This window comes from Herpailurus yagouaroundi, unplaced genomic scaffold (assembly GCF_014898765.1).
Source record: "Herpailurus yagouaroundi ecotype Mexico unplaced genomic scaffold, PumYag 190, whole genome shotgun sequence".
Taxonomy (NCBI): Eukaryota; Metazoa; Chordata; class Mammalia; order Carnivora; family Felidae; genus Herpailurus; species Herpailurus yagouaroundi.
Genome location: NW_024412421.1, coordinates 8,817,270 through 8,824,108, shown reverse-complemented (window position 1 = coordinate 8,824,108; position 6,839 = coordinate 8,817,270).

Sequence of the window (6,839 nt, the reverse complement as noted above, 5' to 3'; positions counted from 1 at the left end):
AAAAAAAAAAAAAAAAAAAAAAAAAAAAAAAACCCACAAAAAACAAAAAAATTTGTAAAGTCATTTTATTAAGAAAATTTCGCAAAAGCGTACATGTAGAGAAACGATATCACGAATCGCCACGTATCTATCTTACAGCATCAGCAATTGCTAACTCACATGTACAAAGTCAGCCTAAAGCTGCCAGGTGCTCTGTAGCGACATGCCCGGAGTCTAGCGGGACAGGAGGCTGGGGTACAGAGACTTAAGCGGTTTCTTTTAATTAAGTGGCTTCTTAGCACTCTGGCAGAGGAGGGCTGTGAATCAAGACAATTTCACTTCTTCCTCTCCAACATGTACACGTTTTAGTTTGTTTTCTTGTCCTAGTACCCAGGTTAGGACCTCTAGTACCCTGTTGAATGAAAGTGAGAATTTGTCTAGTTCCCGATCTCGTAGGAAATAGGTTTAGCTTTTTGCCATTAAGTATAAACTTAGCTATAGATTTTTGCACAGATGCCCTCTCATACATGCCCTTAAAATTTTTCTTCTGTTCCTAGTGTGTGGAGAGTTTTTACTACGAATGGGTACTGAACTTTCTCAAACATGTTCTCTGAATCTGTTGAAGTGAACGTATGACTTTTTCCTTTGCTCTGTTAATGTGCTGAATTAGGTTGATTTTCAAATGTTAAACCAATTTTGCAATCCTGGAATAAATTCTACTTGGTCGTATTGTATTATGCCTTTTTATTTTTCACTGGGTTTGATTGCTAACATTTGGTTAAGAATTTCTGTGTTCGTGTTCCTTAGGAGGGTTGTTACCTAATTTTTTTGAATTGCCTTAGCATCAGGTTAATGCTGACTTCATAAAATGAGTGAGAAAGTAACTCCTCTTTACTTCCTGAAAGAGTTTGTGTGGAATTGTATTATTTCCTCCTTAAATGTTTGGGAGAATCATTAAAGTTACTGGGTCTAGCATTCTTCTGTGGGACACTTTTATTTTTTTAATGTTTATTTACTTTTGAGAGAGAGAGAGCGAGAGAGAGCAGGGAAGGGGCAGAGAGAGAGGGAGACAGAGAATCCTAAGAAGGCCCCCCACTGCCAGCATGGAGCCCAATGCAGGGCTCAAACTCATGAACTGTGGGATCATGACCTGAACCAAAATCAAGAGGCAGATGCTTAATCAACTGAACCCCTTTTGTGGGACAATTTTAAATTATAAATTCAATTTCCTCAATAGATATAAGGCCCTTTAAATATTATTTCTTTTTTTTTATTTATTAAGTGATACGTTCAAGGAATTTGTCCATTTCATCTAAATTGTCAAAAGTGTTAGCATGAAGTTATTAAAAATTTTCATTATCGTATTTTTAATGTCTGTAGAAACTGTAGTGATGTACCCTTTCTCATTTGCAATACAAGTAATTTGTTTTGCTTACTCTCTCTCTTGCTCTCTTTTCCTTCTAACCCTTTCCCTTTGAATAGCTTAACTTGAAATTGATCACTTTTATTGATCTTTTCAAAGAAGCAACTTTTGGTTTCATTAATTTCCATTTTTCTTTGTGTATTTCTGATGTTCGCTCTTTATTTCCTGCCATTTCCTTTGGGATTAATGTCTTATTTATTCCTCTTTCTTCTTACCATACGCTTTAGACGTTTATGCTTTTCTTTCTTTTTTTTTAAGTTTATTTATTTAGTTTGAGAGAGAGAGAGACAGAGACCATGCACACGTGCATGTGAGTGGGGAGGGACAGAGAGAGAGGAAGAGAGAGAATCCCAAGCAGGCCTTGCCCTGCCAGCACAGAGCCTGCTGTGGGGCTCGAACCTGTGAACCATGCGATCATGACCTAAACCGAAATCAAGAGTCAGACTCTCAACTGACTGAGCCACCCAGGTACCCTTCTGCTTTTCTAATATAAGCAGATAAAGCTTAATATTTCCCTCGAAATTCTGCTTTAACTGAAGGCCACAAATTTTCTATGTTGTATGTTCATTGTCACTTAGTTCAAAACGCTTTCTTTAAAAAAAATTTTTTTTAATGTCTATTTATTTTTTAAGAGAGAGAGACAGAGAGAGAGAAAGAGTGTGCACAGGGGAGGGGCAGAAAAAGGGAGACATAGAATCCGAAGCAGGCTCCAGGCTCTGAGCTGTCAGCACAGAACGCGACGCAGGGCTGGAACTCACAAACCACAAGATCATGACCTGAGCTGAAGTCACACACTTAACCGACTGAGCCACCCAGGCACTTCTAATTCAAAAAATTTTCTAAGTTTACTCCTAATATTTTCCTTGACTAATAGGTTATTTAGAGTGTGTTCCTTAATTTACATGTAGTTGGATATTTTCCATATGTGTTTTATTATTAATTTGTTCCCCCTTCCTGCTTTGTGGCCAGAAAGTGCCGGGTAGAAAGCTAGGGTGAGCTCACCTCCTATATCTTTCTCCTCTCAGAGGTAGAGTTGCCAGATAAAGTACAGAATACCCAGTTAAATTCAAATTTCAGATAAACAGTGAATTTTTTTGGGCATAAATATGTCTCAAATATCAGATGGGAAATATTCATACTAAAAATTATTCATTGTTTATCTAATATTCATATTTAGCAGAGCATCATGTATTTCTTTTACTAAATCTGCTAACACTACCCAAAGATCACACAGTTCTACTTTGCCATTGGTTCAATGTCTGAAGACAGTTGATTCAGGTCTTTTTTTCCTCTCAGTTTTCTAGTTGTTTATCATGGGAGGGAAAGTCTGGTACTAGTTACTGTCTTGGTGAGGATCAAAAGTCTCACGTCTCCTTTTTAATTTTTATTTCATTAAAATTTTTAAAAATGTTTATTAGTTTTGAGAGACAGAGAGAGAGACAGTGCAAGTAGGGGACGGCCAGAGAGAGAGGGAAACACAGAATCTGAAGCAGGCTCCGGGCTCTGAGCTGTCAGCACAGACCCTGATGCGGGGCTCAAACTCAACGAATGCCAAGATCGTGACCTGAGCCAAAGTTGGATGCTTAACCGACTGAGCCGCCAAGGTGCCCCAGTTCCGTGTACTTTTAATACAAGTCCCTTATACTACTCTTGTCTATTTTTCTCTTGTTCTTATCTGGTCTGGTACATAGCTGTTACTTGTGTTTTGTTTGTTTGTTTGTTTGTTTCATTTTTTTGGAACTTGCAGAGATTTTTGTTATTTAATCAAATTTGTCAATCTTTTCTTTTATGACATCTTAGCTTCGAGTCACAATTAGACAGATCTTTGCCCTTCCGAGGTGATAAAGAAATATTCTATCCTTTTCTTCCCGAACGCTTATGACTTGAACCTAAAAAATGTAAGTATTTGGTCAAGTTTCAGTGGTTCAGGCGTGAGGTATGCCGCAGCTTGATAACTTTTCTTCTCCACATGGATTGTGAGCTTCATGTGTTGGGCAGACCATTGCTTCTCTGTTGCTTCGAGATGTGGTGGAGACAGTCAATTTAGGGTAAATTCAGCCAATTCGTATTTTCCCCCAGGAAACAATAAATGGTTTGCTGCCTCCCTTGTCTCCCCCGGAGGGGTCCCCTCCCCTCTCTGGAGGTCCTCTTACTCCTTTAGATCTTGACTTGCATTGGGCTGATCTTGTTTGCTATTAAGCCTCTTGTTCATGACATTTAGGGCTGCACCTTTTAATTATTTTTTTTGTTTTTTTGTTTAATATGAAATTTATTGTCCAGTTGGTGGAAACCATACAACACCCAGTGCTCATCCCAACAGGTGCCCTCCTCAATGCCCATCACCCACCCTCCCCTCCCTCCCACCCCCCATCAGCCCTCAGTTTATTCTCAGTTTTTAAGAGTCTCTTATGGTTTGGCTGTCTCCCTCTCTAACTTTTTTTTCCCCTCCCCCATGGTCTTCTGTGAAGTTTCTCAGGATCCACATAATAGTGAACACATATGGTATCTGTCTTTCTCTCTCTGACTTATTTCACTCAGCATAACACTCTCCAGTTCCATCCACGTGGCTTCAAAGGGCCAGATTTCATTCTTTCTCATTGCCATGTAGTATTCCATTGTGTGTATAAACCACAAGCTCTTTATCCATTCGTCAGTTGATGGACATTGAGGCTCTTTCCATAATTTGGCTATTTTCGAAAGTGCTGCTATACACATTGGGGTACGAGTGCCCCTATGCCTCAAGGGCTGCACTTTTTTTTTTTTAAATTTTTTTTAACCTTTATTTATTTTTGAGACAGAGGGAGACAGAGCATGAATGGGGGAGGGTCAGAGAGAGGGAGACACAGAATCGGAAACAGGCTCCAGGCTCTGAGCCATCAGCCCAGAGCCCGACGCCGGGCTCGAACTCACGGACCGCGAGATCGTGACCTGGCTGAAGTCGGACGCTTAACCGACTGCGCCACCCAGGTACCCCTAGGGCTGCACCTTTTAATATTCCAACCTCAAAACCTCGGGTTTCGGGAGCTTAAGAAGTCTGCTCTCAAACGATGGCTTTTGCCTTGAGTGTGCAACGTCTGTTTCGAAACCGAAACGAGACTGTCTCTCTCTCTCTCCTTCTGCACCCTAAGAGCAGTCACCTAGGATGCTGGCCCCTGCGGTCGGTGTTGGGGGGTGGGAAGATGGGAGGCAGGGTTGGCGCGAAATAGAGATCACGGAGGCCCCGGGCCAGTATTTCAAAATATGCCTCTGTGACGCCACATCAGTTAACATGGTTCTCTGGAAGGTTGGAGGCTTAAGACCTTTCCTTCATTTGAACGCTACGAAGCAGAGCCCTGAAGGCCTCTGCTAGCCCTGACTCTAGCCCCGCTCCCACCAGATCACCACGGGAAAAGTGTGCCACTGTGTGGTCTCTGAGCCTCAGTTTCCACATCTGCACTGCCTCTTTCCCAGGCTCCCCGTGAGAATCCAAATACGTCAACCAAGGCTAAAAGCACGACACACATGTGAGGCATTACGATGATCTCCATTCTCATCAAAAACATTTATCCAGGCCCCCCTCTCCCCCCCCCCCCCGTGTTCACAACACCATTCCAACGCATCTGTTCTAACACATAACAAATACCTCTTTGAGATGTTTTTAATTGCACGTTACTTCCTTTCAGACCTGATTCATTTCTGATCCGAAGAGCAACAAAGAGAGCTTTTATCGCCGAGGTTCATTTCTGGAAATTAAATTTCCATTTTCAACACTAATGCTACTGTAATGCGTGCGGGTTTCTGTCTCTTATTGTGTCTGACGGCGACCGGCCTGGCAGCGTAAGTGACTGAATGCGAGTATGTAAATGGACAACATAAAAAGACATTTTTGAAAAGCGGGCGAAAGAAAAACATTTAAAGTAGGAAATTAGAGCAGTTATTGGATCCCACACCATGGTTAATGAGTGCGCGGAAAGCAAACAGTTTCTGGCTCTGGGACCCCAAGCGTTACGGCCAGGGCAACACGTCTCCTGTTTTTGGAAGGAAATCAGTAATAGCCTCCACACATGGGAAGCCTTCAGTTTGCATTTTTTAATGCCTCCAGGGAGGACAGGGTTTCTGGTTTCAAATCTGTTAAATTTTTCTTTAAAAGACGGGTTTTGTTCAGAAACCCAAACAGAAATTAGCATATTACGAATATACGCGGGTCACGGGTTTGCCCCTGCGCTCAAAGATTTCATCAAGCGTGGCTTGCAAAACATGAGTGAGTTCTCGAGAAGCAGGATGGGACTCGGCCACTTTGGCCTAATTAGGTAAAATCCCTTAAAAGCCCCACGCCCTGTTTTTTATTAAGTCTTATGTGTATAAAAACTGGCCAAATGCCCATCAGTATAAAAGCGGCTGGGGAGTTAGGAGCTATTTTAATTTTCTTCTTCTTGTTTATCCATGTTTTCTAACTTTTTTTTTTAATAATAGAAGAACGTGGCATTAGAAACAAGGAAAAAAATAGGAGGTACTTAAGACAAAGAAAAATGAAAACTCACCAATAGTTCTGCTTTTTTTTTTTTTTTACATGAAATTTATTGTCAAATTGGTTTCCACACAGCACCCAGGGCTCATCCCAACAGGTGCCCTCCTCAATGCCCATCACCCACCCTCCCACTCCCCATCAACCCTCAGTTTATTCTCAGTAATAGTTCTGCTTTTGAATTCTGCCCCTGGAGCACTGATCTTAAAACAGGTGCCACCTCAACTCCGTCCAAATTAATAAAAGCTCTTTTACTGAGCACCTACTAACTGTGACACTGTGCTTTTCTCCTGTTCTGATATTCATCTTTGTTTTTACTTTCACAAATGAGTCTTGCCCGGTCCGAAGACTGGATGGCACCTGGTGTGAAAGTGACATAGGGATTCCTGAAAAAAAGAAAAGCCCTTCCTGCCTCCCGTAAATACAGGCCGAGCGTGTCTTATCTATAATACTCTAAGTGTTGGAGTTGAACTCCTAAAAAAATGTGCCTATTCTGTTAAACTCTGGAGCACAGTGGTTCTGGAGTCACGACTTAGTCCCATCTTGCTGTACGAACTTGGTCCAATCGTTCGCTTAGATTCTTATCTAAGAATCTAAGATTCCAATCTTCCCAATCATTCGTAGATTCCAATCTAAGATTAGATTCCAGTCATTCCCTTAGACTGACTTAGCGGTTGGGATTAGGTTCTGAGAAGTAGAACCTGGAATGGGGGTGTCCAACTATGGGGGGGGGGGAGAAGGAAAACTAGAGAGGGGAGAGTCACATTGAGTTGTTAGGGATTGGCCGAGACTCTGGGAGAGATGGCTCCCTGCTCACCAAAAACCCACTATCCTCCTTCTCCTCCTCCCCTCCTCTCCCTCCTTCACTCCCTCCTCCTCCTCTTCCCTCTCTTCTTCCTTCTTGATTGCTGCCATCATCATCATCATCATCAT